This window comes from Bemisia tabaci, chromosome 5 (assembly GCF_918797505.1).
Source record: "Bemisia tabaci chromosome 5, PGI_BMITA_v3".
NCBI lineage: Eukaryota > Metazoa > Arthropoda > Insecta > Hemiptera > Aleyrodidae > Bemisia > Bemisia tabaci.
The window spans coordinates 8,789,197-8,815,335 of record NC_092797.1 but is presented as its reverse complement, the minus strand read 5'-3'; the positions used below and the strand labels follow the sequence as shown (position 1 = coordinate 8,815,335).

At 40.8% G+C, this 26,139-nt stretch overlaps 1 protein-coding gene across 2 annotated transcripts in view; it reads right to left on the bottom strand.

Annotated features, from left to right (window-relative positions):
* The window catches only part of LOC109034942 (LIM/homeobox protein Lhx9), a 93,759-nt gene that overhangs the window by 32,204 nt on the left and 35,416 nt on the right, over positions 1 to 26,139 (bottom strand). Inside the window, exon 1 of one of the 2 annotated variants that reach the window (XM_019048373.2) lies at positions 15,502 to 16,729. The exons of the other annotated variant lie outside the window; for it this stretch is intronic. The gene's annotated coding sequence lies outside the window, so the exon portion shown is untranslated. Of the gene's footprint in view, positions 1 to 15,501; positions 16,730 to 26,139 lie in introns of those variants that run through there. 2 annotated transcript variants of the gene reach the window in all.

The following is a 26,139-nucleotide window of genomic DNA, read 5'->3' as shown; positions in this document are numbered from 1 at the left end:
AAATTGGAGAGAAATATGTTTAAAAGTGAGAAAATGCGCCGCCTTATGACGTCATCTGGCGGCATTTTTCATTTAAACACACGTATTTCAGCGGATTAGGTTTTGTTGTCATATTTTCTCCAATAATTGTTCAATTTAGAAACCAAGGATGTCCTCGCACTCAATTTTCCTAGTAATATCAGTTCAAAGATGAAAATCACAAAATTTAAGACACCTACTAATTCTCTATTGCGATTTATTTCATGGTTAATAAGATAGGGCTATGTCTTGTCTCATCAGGTCGACATAGTTTCAATAATCGGGGCACAGTAATCACAGTGATCCATATCGTCCAAGTCTCGAGAATTTTGATGTGAAGGAGGTTGCCTATATTGCAGGAATGTAGGGGCTCCCGCATGAAGCGACGCTGTCGCGAGGACAAATGACAGACAGGACGCGACTACCGAAATCGAGAATCGAGCGATGCTCCGCACCAAGGTGACTGGTCGGGTCCGATGCGACAGACGACAGGTTACGAGCGCTTTCCTAAGTTCACACTCTTAATTAACTCGGCAGTAACATGATCTGTGGGAACTGCCTCTCTAACCTCATTCTCTGTCACAACGTCGCACAGTGTCTTCATATTAACGGTATCCAAAGAGGCGAGGCGATGCTTTCTGTTTTGAGGAGACAGACTCGACATGAAGGGAGTGTAAAGCTGCGGAAATTACTATTTCGCCTTCAATTTTTGAGGTAGGCTATAGAACACACTCCGAGCAGCATATTTTTTTCAATCGGCAACGATTCTCGGAAGTTGGCAACACTGTTTTAGCTGCATTTAAATCCATTGTAAACATTGATTCTGCCGTATTTCGAATCTATTGTTTTACATACACTGAAATGGGAGAAAAATAGTACTGCCAACCTGAATAAATTGCCACTGATTTCAATTTACGGATTTACATCTTGCGCATGTCGTGTACAAATGTCTCACGGTTGATTACATCAAACTTCGACCCGTCGATTTTGACACTGGCACTGCTATTCTGTTAAGTAGTTATGGCTAGTAAAATAAAAATTATGACTTACTTCCAATTTTTTTTTTTTTTTTTTTTTTTTTTTTTTTTTTTTGTGGTGGGGAACGAGTGCTTACTCCAGCGTATAGGCAAAAAACGCAAAAATTACAGATGTGATTTGTAGTGTTTAAAATTTCCTCAGCTCCTCGGATGAATAATAGAACCTAAATGATCGGATTAGTTTAGTTGATACGTCCCATAGTTAAAAAAAAACTTCGTTTACGGAAATCAAAAACTTGGATTTTTTTTAATATGCTTTTTTATCATTTTTTTTTTAAAAACTAACATTAATTTCGAAATATTGTAAATACTATACGGGAACTCTATTCCTTGCATCTTCCTACGTAAATTCAACGAGAAGAGTCATTGAGACAGTAAGTATCAACAGAAAATACGGGCATCGATTATTTAGAGGACCACGAATTCTGGAATTCTCTGCCTTGTGCTCTAGAAATTGGGAATTCTCTGTTTATTCTCGTATGTGCGCAGAATGGACCAAATTTTTATATAACTAGTGCTCCATTGTCTTCCTCGCAACACTTTACGTCGATATTGACTTTCTTTAATTTTGCTGCATACGAGAACTGCATCCTAGCCCACCGTGCGACGGATCGACTGCAAGTTCACCATAACTCAGACCCGGGCGCCGGGTCGGTGGAGCAGCACAAATCTCGAGGATTTCGAGAATCTATCCGAAAAATCCTCTCCTTCTCCGACGACGCACCAATCAGATTCCCACATCCTCTCAGCCTCGCGACTACATTCCTCCTACGACTCCTCGCTTCCAGCTGTCCATAAAATATTTTTCATATCTCTTTTTATCCTCTCATTTCATTTTTTTTTTCACCAATCGCATCGCGTCGGGGATCCATTTTGACGAACAATTAGTAAATGCGTAACCGTAGTCGCCCGTTTATCCGGCCGTCGCTCGCACTCGAGTAAAAACCACACAACTCCAGTCGCAATTCTCGTGTACATACGTGGTTTTGTATTTTAGAGAAAACGTTCGGCTTTTGTCCTCTCAAAGCTGATGTCGAGCATCGCCGTTTTATATTTTATAAGTGTCGCTCCGGACATTCTTGCCTATCCAGACGATATTTTTTTTACGCTTTTAATTTATTTCATTTTATTTTTCGGTCGAAGTCGAATGCGAGTGGCGCTAGGTGTTGTTCTTGTTGCAAAGCGGTTTTATTTTTATAGTCGTTCTCGTTTTTACCCATTGATGAAAGTACTTACGTCCCGGCGACCTCCATAAAATCACATTCTCCTTTGAATACAGCCCTGCTAAGGAAAAACGACATACCTATGAGCCTTTACACGTTGCCAGAGCTCCTTTAATACAAGCCGAATGGACTGGAAAATTTGTTAATAATTTTTGTCAAATTTTTCAGATACTTTTGTTCGCAATTTGATCTAAAACATCTGAAAATTTCACGGAAAAATATGCATATCTTTCCTAAGAAATATACACTGTTAAAAAAAATTAGCTCAGAGCACGACCTATATAAGGAAGTCGCTCGGAAGTCACTCATCGCTCAGGGCCAATTTCCACGGAGTTGAAAATCTCCGACGTAAGTACGGAAATGCTGAGCTAAAGTAACTCAGGCATAAGGACGGGCTGCGTCGCTGGCGACTGCCCTCCCCTTACCCCTGGCATCCGTCTCATACCCCGATCCGTTCCCCCCTCTCCTCCCCTCCCTCTCCTCCCCTCCCTCTCCTCCCTCCCTCCTCCCTCCCTCTCCTCCCCTCCCTCTCCTCCCCTCCTTCTCCTCCCTCCCTCTCCTCCCTCCCTCTTCTGCCTTTCCCTTCCACCTGTAACTGCAATGTATGTTCTTTTTTTTTTTGAAAAGATGTGAAGTTGTACTGCAAATCAAATCATGTTTGAGGAACTTTCGGGCCAATATCCCACAAATTCGGAGCCAAAGTGTTTTTTGAGTTGCAAACACGCTACGGAAAATCAATATTTGTCATAGCTGAACAGCTGTCTCCAGTAATTTCGAAAACGCTTTTAGACAAAGAAAAGTTTTGTAGATATTAAGTATTTTGTGAACATAAATTCAGTGTAAGCTTAAAAAACAAATATACACGATAACAGAATTCTAACTTTACTGGACGCCACGCCATACCCGTATAATCAGGCTTTGATGCCCAAAAGTATCATACGAGCTAAAAAGAATAAATGACAATTTCGTAGAATTATACTGCAAAATTTTATTCAATACACCTGAGGTTTTTCGGCATACAGTGCCATCTCCAGACGCATAACGAACCTTCACCAAGGAAACTACAGATACTTGACAAGGAAGTACAACTAAAAGCAAATAATACATTAATGGGAGCAACATGATGGTTTTAAATAGGGAATAATCTAAATAAACTACCATGCACATGCAAATCAACAAGCGATAAGGAATGAAGCGATAAAAGAGAAAGAGATACAATTTTGCAGTATAATGGTACGAAATATGTATTTTTCCTCTTAAACCTAGTTTCATAAAACTGCTGCCCTTACCGGCGTTTTCAAAATTCCTGGAGGTAGGCTATTCTACTAGGACGAATTTTTATTTTCCGTCGTGTTAGGAACTCAGCGAACACTTTGGTATGGGATCCATGGGGTATTATCCTGGAAAGCCTTCAAACAATATTTAATTTGCTGTACACCTTCACGAGTCGCAACTAATCACTGTTCACGCAAAAGCCACTGGCTGGAGACTGACGCCGTCGCAGTCGTGAATTCCAGAATGAGATTGTAACGGCCAATGCGCGTTGATGATGCGCAGAAAATTATAGCTCTGTTTCTTCTTAAGTATCAAAAATCTGAGTGGAAAGTATCTGTCCCGAGCATATAGCTGTCTTTCCTGGAGCTATCCTGCCTGGAGCATCGAGTGACAAAATTTTGCGGTGAGTTAGATAGCTCGCTCTGGCATGGGAAGCTCCTTGTAGCATGCTACAAGGAGCTTCCCATGCCAGAGCGAGCTATCTAACTCACCGCAAAATTTTGTCACTCGATGCTCCAGGCAGGATAGCTCCACAATATTTCACTCAGGCCACTCAGGCCAGAATAATTTTTAACAGTGTATGTTTTATCCGGAGAAATTTGGCAACTTTCGAATGTTCGTACGACGTTCCTCCTTTGCACGGCAGAATAGTGAACAAAGGCTGTTCCTGGTAGATACTTAAATCGCGTAGATAAAGCTCTGATGACAATGTATTGGTTTGATTTACATAACGTATGAAAGGTTACGTCTTACGACTTGGGTCATGACATAAGGTGTAAAGACTACTTGACCCATTTTTTCTGTGCAGTTTTATCAATGCGTAAAGCAGGATTTGCCAATATACTGGACGTATATTTCTATCAAATCCATCGCCAAAAACATCAACAATCACGCTCGTACGTGATTTTTTATGGTATTGTTTTCTCCGAATGGAAAAAAATCGGTTAAAAGGATCGAGTGTGGCGTGCAGAGACAGAAGACTCCCCACTGGTATCTTGGCAATGGTGGAAGCTTTTACTTCCAGGACTCCATTATTCAAATATCCTACCGTGCTAAGGAAAAACGCCGTATGAGCCTCCAGGCGTTGCCAGATGTCCTTCAATAACACATGGATTTCGGGGAAAATTTGTAAATATTTTTCTTTAAGTTTTTTGAAGAATTTTGTTAGTAATATGATCTAAAATATATGAAAATATCAAGGAAAAATGTGAGTAAATACCCTCAAAAATACAGGTTTTATCCAGGGAAATTTGGCAACTTTCGAATGTTTATACGGCGTTCTTCGCCTTAGCAAGGCAGTATTGACCTACCTACTAGGTGGATGGTTAACAAAATGTTGGGAATTTCGTTTCGCAAACAAACTCGAGTTCGAGAAATTTGTTCGGCTCATGACGTCACCCGAGGCTCATCATTCACCTAGTTGGTGGGTCAACAGTCGAAGGTGTTGACTAGTGCTCCCTCATAATTGGCCGAAAGGAAGTGCTATGACCCCGAGAGTAAAAGTTTCCACCTGTCTCCAAGAGGTCAGTGGAAGGTCTCTTTTCTCTAGTAGCGTGTTGAGAGGTGACTTTACAAAACTGTCAGTTCGCCTTCAGTTTTCAGTGTAGGCAACCCGAGCTCCAACGTGGCCGAATAGTGGTATCTGGTATCGCTCTCAGATGTCACGAATGCTCGAGGAAGAATGCAGACACAAACAAGACAAGAACGCACCATAGACACGGACATTTTTAACTGCATTTGTGGATATTCGTTTACTTCCGGTGTAGTCGTCTTGTTGCTCAAAATCCGTTCATTCTGATAGTGGATCAATTCCCTGTTTCCCTCACGAAAGAACGCAACTATATTTCAATGTTGCCAAATTCCCCTTGCAAATTGTATATTAACTGGGAGATCTCGGGAATTCCTCGCTGAAACTTTCACTGATTTTTCCTCAGATTTCAGGAAAAAATCTGAAAAATTTTGGATGAAAATTGCATACTAGCATTTTTGCAAAATAAATGTATTGATTGAGTCAATTTGGCAACCTTTAAATGTAGTTATGTTCCTTGGTAGGGGAGACGACGAATTGGACAGCATTTTGCAATTTGGAACTATAAATTCTGGCTCTTCTGGAAAAACACTTACGTGCATAGGGAAACCAATGGCACATACATCGTTTTTAAACCGGGCTAGAATTTATAGTTCCAAATTGCAAAATGCAGTCCGATTGAGAGCGATTGTTTTGACCGGTCGACACACAGTAGATCTGTCAGTGGCGTGGCAAGAATGATCGATTACTGATATTTCTCCGTTTGAAACCGTAGTAAAAAATCGATTATTAAGGTGCTCGTTGCGAACACCTTGGTAATCGATCCTTTTCCATTGATTTGAATGGCAGATCAATCGATATACTGCAAAGCACGCCGCGCCACTGAGATCCGTGCCATCGAAGTCTCGCGACGAGCACAATGTAACACTTTCCGAAGCGCAGCATTGGCTTTATTAGAGAAGCTCTCAAAGCGTGAACATGATAATACAGCTAATTGAGCGGGGACCGGATCATTATGAATTGCATTTTTTATTCATTAGGACAAGATAACAGCCGAGTTTTAATGCAACATGAAAATGCATAAGCCTCCTCCTCCTCCCGGCTCCCATTTTTTACCGTCAGCACACCGGAACAAAACAGTGTTATCAAATTGTTATGGAGGAAATGTGAAATTAATTCTCGGTCATCGATAGCTTCCGAGAAAATCTCACTTCCATCGGATAAGGCTTGTTGCGCTGAATCTTATGAAAGAACCAGGGTGTGCCCCTATGGTTGCTGTACGCGGCAAAACCTCCAGCGGACTTTTCGTGTCCGGAAAGGGCAGTTTTCCTGTGTCATATTTCAAATATTTAAAGAGAAAGGGCACTTGTAGAGACCAAATGCAAAAAAAAAGCGCACGACGTCACTCCTCCCTCGGTTGTCATTTTCCAGATCATCTGCTCGGCAATGTTGCACGTTGCACGTCTAGGTTACCGAGTCACTCGTTAACGTACCTATGCTTTGCGCATAGGTACCTATGCTACAATTGCTACACGCACAGGATACACCTACGATGCATTGTATAAGAGGTGTGGAGGACAAGGTGCATAATTTCAGTTAATAAATAAATCGAGATGATGATAATTTCAACTGAAACTAGTTTTTAGTCATAATCTGGGGAAAACTCACCTCTAAAATCAAAATGTAAGCATCAAAAAGTGCGTCTCGATTTTCTTTTCGTCAGACTCCATGCAATTTTCATACTTAAAACACGAATCTTTTGAAGTCGCAAAATCTGCATTCATGCGCCTTGCCCTTCCAGAATCTCAGATGTACCTATTGATGGTCACGATAAAATTTGTGAAACTTTTGCGAATCACTAAGGAGGCCGTGGACCGTTTAAAAATAGTTATAAGTTTGTTCTGAATTCTCGAGGGAAAAGAGAGACAGTTGACATAAATAGAATTTTAGTGCTCATTGTCGAAGTATTTCTTTTTTATTCCGGGTTGCAAAACTCAGACCAACATTCTATGAAACAAATGAAGCTTTCCCACACTGGAAAGAAAAAAACACATTGGATCTAGAGTCCAGACTCTTGAAAACATTGACAAGAAAAAATACTCTTGATTCAATCAGATTTTTGCTTAAATCAAAGGGAAATCCGCTCAAATTAAGAGGCTTGGTTCTTGATTTAAGCAAAAATCCGATTAAATCAAGAGTATTTTTTCTTGTCAATGTTTTTAAGAGTCTTGACTCTAGATCCAATGTGTTTTTTTTCCAGTGCACAGAAAACTTATATTGCATCTCTACTCTTTACCTTATCAACGTAGCTGGAAGAAATATGGCAAACCTCGACATGGCCGGCATGTGATACCCGTGTAATGTTGCCACGAGGTACAATCCTTTCAAATTTTCATTTCAAATTTCTTTCCGATACAAATTCTAAGGGTGAAGTTTGACAACAGGTGAAGCTAAGAGTTTGCTTTGGTTGGCGCTCGAGCGAGTTTGGCGCGAGTAGGCGTTTGGGTCAAACATGAACCTTCTCATCACTGTGCTCATCAAGCGTTAACAAATGGCAAATTATTCCGTTTCATCAGACCACTCGGTGTACGCGAACAGGCCAACACCGCTGGATACGGATTTACCCTGTGTTTTCACACCTCTCCTCTCCTAAAAATTTAAGCTCTCGCCTGTTTAATGATGTAATTTGTTCGTAATGATTTTATTCCACGCGCTCGCTGCCTCACTTTTGCGATCTACAATCATAATGAATTGCCGAATCTGAAGCGCACTGTAGATCATCCTTTTCCACGTGAAAATGAAACGGATTGACATGAATGATACATTTTTTCCGTGAGCAATACGTATGGGTCAGTGTTCGAAACTTACAGGCGCCAACGCGCCAAACGCGTCTAAAAAATCGGCCACGGCGCCTAAAAAATGAAGGCTCTGCGCCAACGCGGTCCCTAAAAATTGCCCCCTAAAATTCCGAATTTTCATATTAGGTGATTATTTAAAATTTTCAGCACTACAAGTAAAAGCCTTTTCTATTCTTCACGATTTCATCCTTAGTGCTTTTAACGTAATACGTTAGGTAACGTAATACGTAACGTAATTATTTCTGGGTTCTTCTACGAGCAATCGTGACGTCTGAGAGCGATACCACTATTCGACCACGTGGGAGCTCAGGTTGCCTACACTGAAAACTGAAGGCGAACCGACAGTGAGGTAAAGTCACCTTACTTCCTGAGTTCATCCTCGAGCAATCGTGATATCTGAGAAATGAAAACGTTATTCTGGCACGAGGTAGCTCGTGTTCGTGTTACAAAGCTCAAGTCAGATGTACTATAAGTTGTTTCTCAATGTTTTTCCCGACGCCAAAAAATTATTCTCGCTTTTTCAGGTTTCGGGACGTACTCATATTTCTCGTCGAAGTTTACGTCTAACGGTTGAAGATTTTTTGAATATTAATCTAGAGAGCCTCCGGACTATGTCCTCCGGGGGTTTTTCTATACCGCCAGCCCCCCTCCTCCCCTCCTGGTGGAGTACCCGAGCCCTTTAGAGAATCACGCGATCCGAGCCTTCTTCCACCAGTCTGACCCTCGTCAAATGATTTTTCCGTCCCTCAGATGGAAGAAAAATGGATCAGTTTTACATGAGAGTAGATGGACAGATTAAAAACCATTTGATCGGAAAATCCATTATACCGTATGATCGTATTAATGCGACTAGCTGAGATGGTTTTTTTATTCGCAGCACGTGTTTCGAAAAGTACTTTCGGCTGCTGAACGCAGAAATGACCTTGATTTCCTAGATCACGCGACAATATTCTGGAAAATAGATTTTGCATCGGAAAATTTGGTTTCTGAAAATCTGATGAGTGCTTTCCAGCAGCACCTACACCGGAAATAAGTTTCAAGCCGTTCTAAAATTTTAAAAACTAATTCCGACTGAAGGCTGAGTCATATCCTGACCTGACATTCTCCCTCATTTGAGCGATATGAATCATTGGCGAGGCATGAATGATCGATTATCTATAATCTTCATTTGAAGCTATAGCAAAGCAGGGTGTTCGCAACGAAAGTGTTCGCAGGGCCGGATTAAGGGGGTGGCCACATGGGCCGCGGCCCATGGCGGCAAATTTAGGGGGCGGCAAATGTTGTAATTTTCTCAAATGTAGGTACTAAGAAAAAAATCTGATTCAGAAAAAAAAAAAAAAATCACAAATGAGGAAAGGCGAAAAATTCCGTCATATCCTGAGAGTTAAATTATAGTAATTTCTAATTTGTTCGTCTTTCGGTGATACAAGAGACAGCGCCTTTCATTAGTCTAGTTGAGAGAGAAACCAAACACGCAATTTGGCCTGGAGCGGCAACGGCGCGGCGCAGAGAACAATGATGGCGAGAACTTGAGATGGAAAGGAGAAGCCCTATCGGCGCACCGGTCAGCATGAAACACATATTAGCGCCTACAAGACTCTATGAATACTTCACGCATTGCGTCAAAAACAGTGCGGCCACTTGGTCAGCAGCGGTCAGCGTGAAACACATATTAGCGCCTACAAGACTCTATGAATACTTCACGCATTGCGCCAAACACAGTGCGGTTGGCGCGGTGGCGGAAATTAAGATCATTAGACCACATTCATGTTTATTCTTATTCATAATTTTTTCGTTCTTTTCTTATAAATGAAAGGCATCGTCTACACAGAGATAGGTTTACGGAACTTAATTTTCGAGCAAAGTTCCGTGAACTTATGCTAGTGTTGACAGGGCTTTCACAAAAAATGTGCCAAACGCAAGTAAACGCGTCTTATGTACCCCTCCTCCTCCGGCATGTTCACCTGATGGTTTCTATGGATGTTTCAAAACGAATGAGATGATGGGGCGGCAAAATACAGGCGGCCCATGGGCGGCAAGAAGGTAAATCCGGCCCTGCCCTGCATATTGATATTTTTCCATTAGTTCAAATGGCAGATCAATCGATATATCGCAAAACACGTCACGCCGCTGTATATGAAAGCATAATAATCGACGCATTTTCGCGGGCAATCGCAGGTAATAATCGGAAAAAAGCGGATGAAGACATTTGCCACGAATAACTGCCGACCCGGCGCGTTGTTCCCGGTTGCTGTTTGGTTTATTTCTTCGTTAGGTTGTTAGTTGCAGTTTGCTCGCCGTATTTTTTCTGCTCGCCCCGCTCGTGTAAAAACTCCGGACGGCAGCTTCGGTGCTCGAGCACGATCGTGCAGCGTTGCCAAAGTCACAAAAAAATCCATAGTTACCAACAGGAAAGTGGCTGGGCTACGCGAATCATGGCAATGGTCCGATCGCCGCCTGCTGATCCTCGCACGCAATCCACGTGTTTCGCCGTTGCAATAATTTAATTAAATATCGTGTTCTCGAGTTCGCACTTAATACTAATTTCACGATAAACGATAACAGCATGTCATCGTATAGAGACTGGGCCCGCGGTGGATGGTTACTTCTTCGCTCAGCGTTGTCCATAATAAGTGGGACAGTGGCGAGGCGTGAATGATCGATTATCGATAATTCCTCATTTGAAGCTGTGGTAAAGAATCGATTATAAAGGTTTTCGTTGCAAACATCCTGTCAATCGATCCTTTTTCATAGGTTTAAATGGCAGATCAATCGATATATCGCTAAGCACACCACGCCACTAAAAATTGACCGTGCCAGAACACTTCAGAAGGGAAAACAATGAAGAGAAATTAATATGGTTGCTCTGCACCCCTTTTTATGTTATGTTTCATTTGAGATAAGTTTTGCTTAAAAAGTATGTGGTCAAGTTTTTGAAGATTTGTTTAATTGTGAGTGAGAAAATGACCTCTGCTTATTCCTCGTCCCATATTATTTTTTAATTTATTAAAAAAAAAGAAAAAAAAGTATGACCGGCAGTCTGCAACGCCACGAACGGACTTCGGTGGTTTCGAACTTTAGCCTTGGATGTGTCATAGTGTATCGTCATTCTGTCCGCTGCTTCATCGTAGGGTAAAATATGAAGTACAATTTGATATAAAAATGAATAAAAAAAGGTGCCTCTTTTCTGACGCCACTTTGACTGCATTTGCTGAGAATGCAGAGACGGGGAAAAGGATGAATGAAACGGATGACCGGTTTGATTGATCCTAATTTATCATGCCAATCAAGAATTGATTAGCTCTCTCGCCTGAGACAGACAGATTCGGCGGAAGATACTTTGGCTGGTTTTGAGTAAGTTTCGTCTCATTTTTTTCTCGTTTCCTCTTCTTCCTCGCTGCAGACCCGGCCACTCTTCAGACAATAATTTACCAAAACTTGTTTCCATAAGAGGTCAGAACAGAATCTTTTAAACTTTAATTGATGACCTGTTCCTCGTGGGAACTTTTTGACATCTGAGAGCCCGCTTTTCCGCCTAAAACGGAAGTCGCACGTTCGTTGCGGGGATCCAGTTTGTTTGGAGTTTTACAATCTCTGCCTCGGTTGTTTACTTTTACTTTTCTTACCAATGAAGAGGTCGTCATCCTGCAGAGGTGAACGAATTTTTCGACTAAATTTGGAATGAACGGGTTCTTATGTGAATGCTTACATTTTGAAAGATGAGTTAAAAAATGCATACTGACAGTTTCATGGAACATTCTGTGATATTGTAGATTTATTGTTATGCATTCACTCTTTTCAAAGACGATCGGCTATCTTCCGATCAAAATTCCGAAGAATGACCCTTTTCAAGAATTTACTCGTAAAATTTCTCGCCAGAATATCTGGTAAATAATGCCTCCGGAAGAGAAGATAAAATGTGGGCATGCAGAACTTGTGAAACATCGCAACCAAGGAAGTGTTTTTTTTCTTTTTCATTATATTTTGTATATAATTTTCCTTTTTTCTCTTCTTTTTTTTGTGTTGCACGAATTGACCTTGTTGCCAAGAAAACACCCACATCCATAGAAACGCTTTGCTAAACAACAAAACTGTTCAAGAAAAAATTTTGAAAAATTTTGGAAGAGATTCTTAGAAATATGCTAAAAGCAAAATTTTTACTCTCCTTGTTTTGTTATTTCTTCCAGTTTGTAATTTTAAAACTTTCACTGATGCACAGTTAATTCCCATTCTATATATTGTCGAATATTCAGCAGGCGCGGAAAAGAATAACAATTCAATAATTCAAGATGCCAAAATCAGACAAACTTTTAAAGGGTCGAAAGAGTGGAATACAGTTTCTTTTCAAATTCAAGGATCGTTCAGAGCTTACCGCCTTATCTCTGTAAGAAGGAAGAAAAAATTACAATGTTTAAATTCAAGATATTGATAATTTACTCATACTCATAGTATAGTTCGTCTATTTTTTACATGCGCAACATACTGACTCGATGGTTCTAGTGGACCTCTACAATTTTGGATGCCCTCTAGAAAGATGGCTGAGGAGTATTGGGTTTTACCTGTGTGCACAAAAGTTGCGGTCAGTTAATAAATGTGACTCGACAGAATTTAGATGGTCATTATTTTCTTACGTCGTTATTATCCGCACAATACTAGCTTACGCTTCTCGCCTTCATCATTCGACAATGATGGAGAGTGCAAAGACCACCAAATTTAATTGTACGGTTTCGTCAAATTTGAGGAGGAGAGACGCAAGTAATTTTAACTGGTGTGGTGAAATTTTGAAGAGACCACACGACACTTGAACCGCGTTCAGCAGATAGGAACCAAGCCACATCAGATATTGCCAAATTTAATTGGGAAATTTAATTTTTTACAAGAGAACGTTTGTGCGGATTCCTTTGAAAATTTTAAGGAATTTGCCTCGTACTATGGAGAAAATTCACTGAAATTTGCAAGAAAATCCCTACAACCGTTTTCATGTAAAATATTAATTTGCCCAGTTAAATTTGGCAACAGCTGATGTGGCTTGGTTCCTTTCTGTTTAACGCGGTCCACTTATCTTTGCCACGATTTAATACCAGTATTGCCTGCAAGTTTTTTTAAAAATTTTTTTTCTTGCCAACGTAAATTACTTTCAACAACTTTCCCAAATGAATGTGAGGAGAGTTTGTTTTGGAAAAAGACGACATGGGGCGTTCATGGTGCATGATATGTATTCAAAAGTTGATTTACTTTCGGAGCAGCAAAACCTCGTTTTGTGTTTAAAATTCATGTATTGGAATGAAATGACCTGTCAGTCTTAATGACACTGCGGTGGAGCAGCGCGCAAAATTATTCAACGTCTGATTTATTTTCTTTCTTCCCCCGTATAAACTGGAAAGTATGATTGAATACAACTTACCCTCTAAATGAATGAAGAATGACAGAAATGTGTCATAGCTTTCGGTTTAATATCTGTAGTCCTCAATTTATCATGGCATCAATCTTTTGTTCTCAATAGGATGAAGAAAGAAATTGTGTATTCGAGTAACTGCAAAGGGTGTAAAGTGATACAACTTTACTTATTTTATAAAACCATGATCAATTTTTTTCAAATCATTTACTATTCTCTGTACGCCATTCTCGTGCATTGAAATTTGGCCCAAAGAGCATTGAATCACAAAACAAAAAATAAATAAATAAAATTAAATGAAAAAAAATCGACATTTGCGTTCCTCTTTGCGATGCCCACATGCTCGCATAGTTCTTCCTGTACTTGCGGATATTTTGATACCACTATTGCGACTCCTAAGTCCCCGCATGTGCCTATCTCAAGAATTGAAGGCGAAACACCGTTTTGCCCATGGCGTATCAGCAAGATACTACTTCTGCAAGTTCAACCGAGTTCGAATTCAAAGCGGAGTAGAAATATTAACGAATGATGTTTCTTAAATTTTCCAAAAGTGTAGGAAGATGAAAATTAAAAGTTTTTCTTTAAATGTTTCTTCTTTTGCCCTTAAAAGATGTCAAAAGATTTTAGTACATATGTCCTGCGTAAAACATTGTCAATGCAGGTTGAAGAAAATTAATTTCTTTGAATTATTGTTAACATCAAATAAATTGCCTTTCTCGTGGATATAAAAAAAATTTCAATTATAGTTTTAAGCTCCCCGTATAATTACCTTGATTAATTGTTAATATTACTACAAATGAATGGTGCCGCCCGAGAGGTACTTCGTGGTAACCATAACCCTGATTTCTTTCAGTATACGAAGATTTATTTCAATACTGAAACGACTCCAGTAGAGACCACGGTTTCCAAAACAATAGAATAACATGCATTCTATTTCCTCAAATTTTCTAAAAGGTTTTATGAAGCGACACGAATTTAACTTAGTATTTGCTTCTACCTCTTTTCGAATATTATTGCGTTTTCCTTGTCATACACACCGGATCGTACGCTACATTTTGTGGGAGACATACAAAGAAGAGGAACACTCGCACATGATAAAAAAAAGTAATTCTTGTAATAACACATTTAGAGTATTTTTTCGTTAGCTTCAGTTCAGCGCCACTTGCAAAAAGTGTAAAGCGGAATGCTGTTTTATTGGGGCATCCACGCCCCTGTATTTGAGGTGAGAAATCTTTAAATTGCAGATAATTACCACAAAATTGTTTTGAGAGGAGACGGAGGTAAAAATTTATGATATTTCTCACATGCTTTAAGGTATCGAAAAAAGAAAATATAATAACGGTCAGTGATCTCAAATTTATACCTCCTACTTTGGACCGAGATCGTAAAATTTAAAAAACCGCATAGCTGTGTAAAATCAGAGCGACATTCACAAGCTCTCCTCTCCCTACCTCCTGCTCCATAAGAGGGATGGGAAAAGGAGTGTCATATGTAACTAGCTACCCCTACCATTGCAGGAGCGAATAATGCAATCAATCATTGTTAGTAAATACGTTAAAATTCATCATCCGGCCGAAATGTTTTCCGCACATTAAAATATATTGTTTGAACTAGGTACGTATGTATAAATTGACTATAATTACCACGATAGCTTTTACATACGATAAGGAAGAAGAAGTTCAAAGTTAATGGATCATGCAGTTGTTTTCAATAGGGAACAAGTGCGTCTTTCATATGGTATGCAGATACGTCTATGCATTTAATATGGCTAATTCATAAATAAAGCTTGTTCTTTTCTGGAAAGAACATATTAAATTAAGAATATCAGAGAGTTAAGCCAGTTATTAATTTTAAATGTGTAACTCTCTTCTGAGAGTTTTCGTCAATTTTCTTTCTTTTATCACCCCCCCCCCCCCTCCTTGCCAACAGGGAATCAGCTCAATATGACCAATAATTCTATAACTCGAATACTTGTATTTTCAATGATGCATAAGTACACCGGATTTTTCTACCTCACCACCATGACACAGCTGATGATCATTGAAGGTTATGCATGCATACCATGATTCAGCATACTTTCGAGGTGAAAAAGTAATAAAAATCAATTTTGCTCAACAGCTCTCCGAGAGGGGTTGAGGTCATGCAAAAGACACGTCAAAAAATTTACCTTCATCGGAGGAATAGAAACCATTAAATTTTTCAGGGGTGTGACAGTGAATTCTCTCGTGCGGTAGAGCAGGGCACTTTTGCGTCCATGTTGGATTCCATTGTTAAGACATGCCTGCCAAAAATACCGAACATACACTCGAAAAAAAAAACTCGATCCGTTTAGCAATACGCCCGCGATTCAAGATGGGCACCGCATTCTTTAGGAATAATTATCCACAAGTACGCGCGAGGACCGTCATAAAACCACGAAGAGAGGAATTTCTTTCGTAAGTTGGAAGAGTTACTTTTCGGTGAAAGAATAAAACAAATGAATAGACAAATAAGTAAAAAAATAAAAATTAAAAAAAAATAAAAATTCTCACAACTCGGTAAAAGCGTAAGCGAGCGCAGGGAAACACTTGATCAGATCACTTTAATTTTAAGTATTCTTCAGATTTTGTGCTTTAAAGTTGTAACACTGAAGGTAAAGTTTAAAGTATTTTACACCCAACACCGACCGGGCAAGTTTGGTATAGTGAATTTGACTTATAGAAAAAATTTCGGGATTTTTAATCAGTGGTATTTAGATCACTTGTTTCGTATCACTGCAATTCAAAGATTTACTCCGTCAAACTTTGAGGTTAAGTCATTAATCTCACAACGGAAGCGAAAACTGGCCAAGTTCGATGTCGTCGGTTTGATCCCGTAAGGGGAAAAAAAGGAAAAAAAATCGAAATTTTCGGCACTGATATTCAGATCATTGGCTGACGATGCGCTTCGAAGATTTATTCCGCGGACATTTGAGGTTAAGTCATTTATTTCACACCGGAAGTGAAGACTGGCCAAGTTCAATGTAGTAATTCACTGAAAAAAAAGAGGAAAAAAAATCGAAATTTTTAGCACTGAAACCCAGACCACTCGATCGACGATGCGCCCGAAAGATTGATCTCAAAAATTGAAGGTTAAGTCACGCGCATTTCACACCGGTCGAGTTCGGCCGAGCAAACCGGAAACGCACGGCGACTCGATTAATTACCGCTCTTCTTCTTCTTCTCCTTCCCGAAAACTTGGCGCACGCCGCGGTTCGAGGAGGCGCGCGCGGACTGATCAATAATCGGGAGCGCGAGACGCGGGAGTCCCTCGGGATAAAAACGCGGAGCGTGGCGGCGGAGCATTTACGGCCCAAAATGGAAATCCCGAAAAAACTGGCCCGCGGAACCGGGGCGCACGGGACAGCGCGCGAGGGGCGAGGCAAGGGTTGGCGCGTGCGCTCCCGTTGTCATCGCGCGCTTTTTACTTTTTTCCGCGCAGACGTTTTCTCCCTTTTTTCTTCTTTTCCTCTCCCCGCGCGTTTTGATTTTATTTTCCTCGGCTTTTTCCCGGGAGGCGCGGGCGGGGCGAGCGGGGGGCGGGGGGTGGGGGAGGGGCGGCGGCCGGCTCCGCCCCCTTCGATCGCCGCCGAGAGCTCCCGCGGCTGTTGGTTGTTGGTCGTCGGCAGGTGCCGCCGCCGCGCAGACGCCGGCGTCGCCTCTCTGAGTTGTGGTCCGGCCCCCGGGCCCGTCTCTTGCCGGTCTCCGCAGCGCGAGGCTGCGGCTGTATCACTTTGATTCTCATTTCGGTTGAGCATCTTCCGCCCTATACTGCCGTGCTGAGGAAAAACACCGTATGAACCTTTAGGTGTTGCCAAATTTCTTTTCATAAAACGCGAATTTTCTGGTAAATTTATGAATATTTTCTTCCCTATTTGTCAGATGATTTTGTTCACAAAACCTAAAGATTCTGAAAATTTAAAGGAAAAATATTCATAAATTTTCGCAAAATTAAACATTTTATCGAAGTAAATTTGGTAACTCTCGGATGTTCATACGGCGTTCTTCCTTAGCACGGCAGTATAGGCGCTATAATAAGTGGCCTGGCGTGCTTTGCGATGTATAGATTGATCTGCCATTTAAACTTACGGGAAAGGATCGATAAGTAGGGTGTCCGCAACGAACACCTCAATAATCGATTATTTACCATAGTTGCGAATAAGGAAATATCGATAATCGATCGTTCACGTCTCGCCACTGGACGCTATCAAACGTGGCATCATTGTAGGTATTTATCCTTTATAGAAATTGGACTACATTTTGCAATTGAATCAGGAAGAACGAAAGCGCACCAACTTCGTACCTCGATAATGCTCTCTTTTCACTAAGGACAGACAATTTTCATAAAGGTCATTGAAGTTACCGTGTCTGTGCCAACTTGGACATTTAAAGTTTCCTTAAGTACTTGCTTTTCGGCACCAAAATCTTTTTCTTAGACTAACTTCTTCACCTAATATGCAGTTATGTGTGCGTCTTGATTATTTTAATTTTTCGAGTTGCTGTGTTTTCGTTCCCACTGATTCAATTTTCTCTCAAATTAGTACGACATTTCACCAGCAACATGGAGCGGATCATTGCGCGTTCACGCTTGGCGCCATCGCGCCTTCAATTTTGCATACATGCAACACGGACATCCATTAAGTTCAAATAGTTGTATCTCTGCGCCGTAATCAACGCGCTTCCTTGCCTTTGTTCATTTTCCGTCTTGTGTTTTTTTTCCATTTGTTTCATTTGTTGTGGAGCTCCAAATGATGCGTGATCAATTCCGTCGAGGATAGGAGAAACGTGATTCTGCCCGCCTTTTGATTTTCTCTCAAATAAGAACGACATATCACCAGCAACATGTAGCGGGAGAATTGCGCGTTCACGCCTCGCGCCATCGCGCCTTCAATTTTGCATATATGCAACACGGACATCCATTAAGTTCAAATAGTCGTATCTCTGCGCCGTATAACGCGCTGCCTTTTCATCCGTCGTGTTTTTTCCATTAGTTTCATTGACATGATGCGTGTCATTCCGTCGAGATAGAGAAACGTGATTCTGCCGCGCTTTAATTTCTCTCGATAAAACGACATTCACAGCAACATGTAGCGGGAGCATTGCGCGTTCATGCCTCGCGCCATCGCGCCTTCAATTTTGCATACATGCAACACGGACATCCATTAAGTTCAAATAGTTGTATCTCCGCGCCGTCATTACGCGCTTCCTTTCCAAATCGTGTATGTTTCAATTTGTTTCATTACATACTTCTTTTCATTCACACTTTGGTTCGGCAGGACGGACATTTAAGTGATATGTTTCTCATTCTTTCGTGGCTGTTTTTTTTAGATACAAAACCAAAGTTTAGAAATTAGAATTGGTACGAATGAGCGTCCATTTTAATCAACAAGCGCAGCACTCAGGCGGAATAATACTGCTACCCCCAAAGTACTCACAATCAGCTAAAACCCAGCAGCAGAAGGCACGAATTAATTTTTCCTTTTTTGCCTTGTACAGATATCGTAACCATAATTTTATTGAGTCGTAATCCAAGAGTAGGAAATAAAATACTTATTGCCCCCCCTCCCCAAAAAAAAAAGGTTTTTTGTGATTCTCTTAATTTTATTAAATGAGACGTTGGTCCTGGGAGATTAATGTGATGATGATGAATTGGACTACATTTTGCAATTTGGAACTATACATTCTAGCCCGGTTTAAAAACAACGTATGTGCCATTAGTTTCTTTATGCACATAAGTGTTTCTCCAGAAGAGCCAGAATTTATAGTTCCAAATTGCAAAATGCAGTCCAATTTTATGAAGAAAATGACGCAGCCTGAAGTCTAAAAATCCGAAAACCGCTGTGAGATTACTTTTTGTAGCGAAAGTCCACATCATTACTTTTATAGGCAGATCAGCTGAAGCTTTCCAAGTAACCTGAAAGCACTGCCATTGCCGGACTCTTAAAATCCTCGGACGCATTGTCAATTCCAAAACCAAACGAAGAGTCCCTGACGGCGATCTCCAATCGGAGATAAGGCCGGCGCGGTAATAGGGAAGTATTTGACTGATTTTAGACATTTCTAAGAGCCATCGATGGCTGGAACAAACGCGAGTGCACCGGGCGCTGCTCATTGAAACGTCACATTAAGCATGGCTGTCACGTCATCGTTTGCACCAGCTTGCAACGTTGCGTCACAAACAGGACACCATATGGGGGGGGGGGGGCGAGTCAGTCGTATAAATCTTTCCTTTTTTTCTAATTCAAATTAACAAGATCCTTTCAATGTGGTTTGTAAAACTCACGTCTGATTACCTCCACCGGGTTCGGACGTCCATTCAATGTCCCTCAACTGGCTCTCATACTTAACTACTTGATATTCGAACTTATCGGCAGGTCCCCCCCCCCCATTTCTTCTACCGTCTTCAGACTCGGCGTGGTGCTTCACTCTTGCGTCATACCACCGTGCGTAAGGGAAAACGTCGTATGAATATCTGGACGTTGTCTTATTATTCCTCATAAAAAACGAATTTTCTGTTGAATTATGGATTTTGCCTACATTGAAATTTTACAGAATTCTGTACGCAATTTTCTCTGGCGTATCTGACAATCTAAAGAAAAACCCCTCATATTTTTCCTCGAAAATGAATGTATTATCGCGGGGAATTCGGCAACGTTGGAATGTTCATACGTCGTTTTTCCTCACCACGGCTTCAGAGATCTGAATGTTTCAGGTCTTTTTTCTCGTTCTTGAGTTTCCTCTTAATATGATGCGGTGAGTTTTTGTACTCTCTCACCGACTGACCTATATTAAGAGAAAACATTGATGATAAAAAATATTCTCTTTGATGGTTGAAATTGTTTTGAAACATTGAGAGTTTTCAATGATCCTCTGTACTTATGGTGTTTAATGTTTGAATGTTATTACTGTACCCGTATAGAGCCGCATAAAAAAATGGATTATTTTTCACTTCCTCTTTTGCACCTGGTAATTTCATCGAAATGTAGCTAAATAAACTTCTTGATTTCAAAACTGATTTTGATTGTACAGTATCGTTGGAGCTTGTGTTTTTTTACATCGATGAGAATGTCTATGCGCGTACAAAAAATGTAAACTCTGCACGACCGTGTCGCTAAAACCAGCTTTTATCTAAGACCGAAATGTATTTACCGAGGTTTTTTTTTATCGACAAAGCTGTATTAAAACCATTTTACAATGTATTTCCTGGATTCTTGGATTATTAAGCCTTATAGGTCTACTTTTTTAGTGCGAAACGAAATATTTTTAGGAAGTAGAAAGATTTTTGACAATGAAGTAGGATACTTTCGTAAGAAATGAGGCTGCAGTGGAGGTTGCACTTATTTTTTGGTGCTTCGTTTGGAACAGGACTCTGTGTCTCAGGCACCGAAGCCTGACTTTTAAACAATGATAACCATAAAAAAAAAAATCAAATTTCGAAGATATTCATGAGTCACTTTTACAATTTTGTAGAGAGGGAAATGTAGGGTTGTTTACGGGTTGCGAGAAAAGGAAGGCCTGCTTAGTTATCACCCTTCCGACATTAGGACGTCGCAACATAACACCTCGCGACGAACCTTGTCAACCACATAACTCAATGCTTTCCTGGGCTCATATCTAAAAGTTTAGTTACGCCCCTATGTCGATTCTTGAAAGTTGGCAACACTGTTTTTCCTCCATTTAAATGTATGTAAAACAATCGATTTTTGGCGATGCAACTTGCATCACTTAGAATCGATATTTTCAATGGATTTGAATGCAGGAAAAACAGTGTTGCCGCGGTGGTAATGAATGAGAATCCCGTTGAAAAAGATGATCCCCAGCGCAAACAACTGTCGAGATTACTTTACATTGCCTCACCATTCTGCCGTGCTAAGGAAGAAACGTCGTATGAACATTCGAGAGTTGCCAAATATCCCTTGATAAACATTATTTTTGACAACATTCATGAATATTTGTCCTTGAAATTTTCAGACATTTTAGATTAAATTGCGTACAAAATTGTTTGGAAATTTTGGAAAATAATATTTAAAATTTTCCCAGTAAATTCGGTTTTTATTGGAGGAAACTTGACAACGTCTCAGGGCTCATACAGCGTTCTTCCTTAGCACGGCAGCATTGCAAGGGGCTAGCGACCCATGATTCAGAGCGACCAAAGAAGACAAGTCCACTTCCTTTCCAGGCATTCTAGTCAGATTGCCGCGCTGCAAAAGCACAGTTCAATCGTGCATAGATGACCAAAGTAAGAAGATGCGCAAATTTATCCTGATGTTTCTAAATTTCTGCTTGTGCTTGAATTTTTGGATAGAACTCAAAAATATCTACACCCACTATGTTACTTTCATATTGTAAGAGATGAAATTGCATAATTGGAACTTTGGGGGCAAAGTCTAATGATCACTTTGAGAGGAATTTCAGTGAAATAACCATCAAAATAGCAGCAGTCTCTCTAATTGAGGGGCTTGGAGGACAAGGCGCATAAGTGCAGTTCTTATTATTTCGAGAAAAACGAGTTTAAAGTTCTAGATTTTACTCGACTAGAGTGCTCCGAATACATTCAAAATTTACAAGCTATGTTTGTCTCACACCTCTACGGACGTCTCTGAAAATTTTCAGCTCAGTTGAGCCAAATTGAGGCTAGCAGTTGGGCTTAAAGTGACGGTAGGTCACACTTATCCCGTGTCCCCTCTGAACGAAAAATGCATTTATCCCATTCACTGTTTTCTCCGCGTCAAATGACTTCCAGGACAAAATCGCTCGGTATTCTGATAGACCTTACCTTCAACTACCAAAAAACACGCACAACTCAATTTTGATCAAAGGCATACCATACTTCTGAGCAGGGCCGGATTTACCTACTCGCCGCCCATGGGCCGCCTGTATTTTGCCGCCTCCTTTCTCATCCGTTTTAAAGCATCAATAAAAACCATCAAGTGAACGTGCCGGAGGGGGTGGGCTGCATGAGACGTGTTTACGCATGTTGGACACATTTTTTGCGAAAGCCCTGTCGTCACTATTAGCAAAAGTTCACGAAACCTTGCACGAAACTTAAGTTCCGTAAACCTATCTCTGTGTGGACAAGGCCTTCGATTTCTAAGCATTGAACGAAAAAATTATGTAAGAACTAACATAAAAAGGGTTTATTGATTTTAACTTCCGCCACCGCGTCGCGGCTCGCTGACCGCACTGTGTTTGGCGCAAAACGTGAAGTATTCTTGCAGTCTTGTAGGCGCTTTGCGTTTCACGCCGACCGCTGCTGACCGCGCACCGTGTTTGACGCAATGTGTGAAGTATTCTTGCAGTCTTGTAGGCGCTATGCGTTTCACGTCGGCCGCTGCTGACCGCACTGTGTTTGACGCAATGCGTGAAGTATTCTTGCAGTCTTGTAGGCGCCTTGCGTTTCACGTCGGCCGCTGCTGACCGCACTGTGTTTGACGCAACGCGTGAAGTATTCACGCAGTCTTGACCGCATTCATAAAAATTGCAAAATTTGCCGCCCCCTAAATTTGCCGCCATGGGCCGCGGCGCATGTGGCCACTTCCTAAATCCGGCCCTACTTCTGAGCACTCGATTTTATTTGTATTTCCATCCTCCCTATTTCATCATGGGAAAACACGAAATAGTCTGGATTTCTGTTTCCCCTTTTTTTTTCCCTGTTTCCTTTTCTTTCCTTCCAGTTTTTATCTACTATGCTTTTAGTTTTCTCGTTTTCTTGTATCTCACCTATTGGAATATAAGCATAACGAGCTCTGGCACGCAGCTGAGGCGGCTGGGCTCTAATCTTTAGTCTCGAATTCCTAAAACTGCACTTATGCACCTTGTCCACCAAGCCCCTCGATCATCAGTTAAGGTGATTCGATGGACGCCATATTTTGTATCAGAACGCCATGCGATATATCGCATCGATTGGTACCATTATTTCAGGTGCTCGTCATTTTTCTCGAATTTTGAGATCGCATTTCTGTTGTCAGGAGACTAAAGAATTCACTTACCAATTTTCATAAACAAATTCAACGTAATATAGGCGTGGTTTTTTTATAGGGTAACTATCGCATTCGACTGCAGTTTCGATATCAGTATCGAATGCGATGTTTTTCCTCCAAGGAAACCACGCCTTTAATAAGTTGAATTTATTTGTCAAAATTGGTACCTAAGTGAATTCTTTAGTCCTCTGACAACTGAATTGCGATCTCAAAATTCGAAAAAATGACGACTAGATAAGAAAATGGAACTAATCGATGCGATCTACACATGGAAAAAGAAACACATTGGATCTAGAGTCCAGACTCTTGAAAACATTGACAAGAAAAAATACTCTTGATTCAATCGGATTTTTGCTTGAATCAAAACGAAATCCGCTTAAATTAAGAGGCTTGGTTCTTGATTTAAGCTAGATTCTGATTGAATCAAGAGTACTTCTTCTTGTCGATGTTTTTAAGAATCTGGACTCTAGATCCAGTGTGTTTTTTTTCCCAGTGTATCGCATGTCGTTCTGACACAAAATATGGCGTCCATCGAATCACCTTAAGCGGTATTATTCTGTAGCCCTCGATTTACCTATCTCGTTGAATGCAAACGAACCCTACCCTACATAAAATCCCGATGTCCCGCCGATTTTAAAAACCCGATCAGGCACTCGACCCGCGAGCACGCTCGCGCTGGGCTCGATTTCGCAACGAGCGCGAAGCGAACGGTGCGCGGTGCCCGGGACGCGACCCGGCGCGCGCTGGGCGGCTCTTCGCGACGCTACATTCAATCGCGGACAGGGTTTGTCTGCCCGCCGATTATTGATTATTGAATATTGAATATCGAATGCGCGGGGCTCCGGGTCGGGCTCGCATTATAATAGTCGCTTGTCGCATGTTAACTCCATTTATAGCCGGCCGGCTCCTCGCGGATAAAGACTGGATGTTCTGAAACTTCTTGTCACAAACGCTTTTCAACAGGAGCCGCGCGCCCGGCCGCCAACGAGGCGTGAATCATCCGATATCGATATCCTCCCATTTAAAACCATGGTAAGTAATCGATTATCGAACGCTACCGAATGATCGATCCTTTTCAATAGGTTTAAATGAGGGCAATCGATCCATCGAAGCACGACTCGCGGTGGCACCTGCTTCGCTCCGGCTCGGACCCCGCATTTGCATCCGACTTCGAAGATTTCACCAACGCGCATATCGATGGAGAAACTGCAGGAAACCATGCTGCTAAGGAGGAACGACGTATGAGCATTTGGATGTTGCCAAATTTTCTCCGATAAAATATTTATTTTTGAGGGAAGATATGAGTATTATTCTTTGAGATTTGCAGATGATTTAGAGCAAATTGCGAATACAATTTGATGGAAAGTTGGAAAAAAATATTGGAAGGTCTCCTAGAAAATTCGTGTTTTAACGAAGGGGATTTGGCAACGTCCGGAGGATTATACGGCGTTCTATCTTAATACGGCAGTATGTATCTTGGTATGTGACCAGGATATTTTAGAGGCCATGGAATCAGCGGTGTTTCTAAAACTCTTGAGTTACAATGAGAAGAAAACTGCGGTCATATGAACAGAATCTATGGTGTTCAATATCGGCCGTATTGTTCGGTTCATGCGACGAGGAAACGTATCTCCATTCCAAGGTTGTAAAAATGACTCATATAATATTCAATTTTTAACAAGAATGTACCAGTGAAATTTCTATCGCACTTTCACTGACTTTTGCATGAGCTCAGAAGGATAATCAGTGAAATTTCCAGTTTGAAATGCCCAAGATTAGCCTAGTAAAATTGCAATTTGCAAGGAGAAATTCGGCAACATTGAAATGTAGTTCCGTATTTCTTTCGTACGGGGAACGACTTTTAGTTCCTATATGGGCGGAAATATATATCATATGATACTAATGAATTATGACAGCCTTAAGGTGTTCAATTTTAAACTGCGGAAGAAGGAGGTGTGCAATCCAAGAAAATACTATGAAAAATTAATATTTATGAAAAAGAAGATAATAGTGTTCTATTCTCCGTTTGGCTCCTATTCATGAGCAAATGGAAACGGAGGAAGAAACATGAAGGGAGGTGAACTACATCGGTAACGTCAACAAGTTGCGTGACTTGTCTTGCCAAGGAACATTCTGTGATGGAAAAAAAGAAAGAAAAAAACTGCATTTCTTGACTCACTGATAGCTTCTGTGGCATTTTCGTCGCTCCCCCACCCCCTGGTTTCATTGTACCCATTAATCCAATTACTCGGGTGAAAATATACACACGGACAAATTAATATGCCCAAGTCAAGGTGCTTCAGTCTGGAACTGGGGCTTTGATACATGCCACGCAATCGAAACTTATTTCTCGCTTATCGTTCATCTTTCTTGCGTTTGGACTTGTACTCACAAAAACGAACCATTGTTAAAATGTAGTGTTATAGGTTGGTTGATAATACATTGATTTAAAGTTGCCTTAACAATACATAGTTATTAACACCTTTGAGAAGAGAGATCCATAGAAATTTGCAACCGATTGATGATGAAAGAAAGTAGCAAAACACGAATCTTGATTGCGATCTTTCAAAATCTCTCTTTTTTTTTAAAAAGTGAATTGGTAAAACATTTCACAGGATATTTTAAACAGGGTGAACAAATACCGGTAAAAATTCCAGGAAATATTCGTTGGGCTCTCTTTTCAAAAAATAAAATTTGGACAGAAATCTGAAACCTCAAATATGAGGATATGTATTCTGCAATATACACAAGCGTCACCTTCAAGAATTGCGCGCTCAATTTTCCACTGATTTCGATTCGCAACTCGGC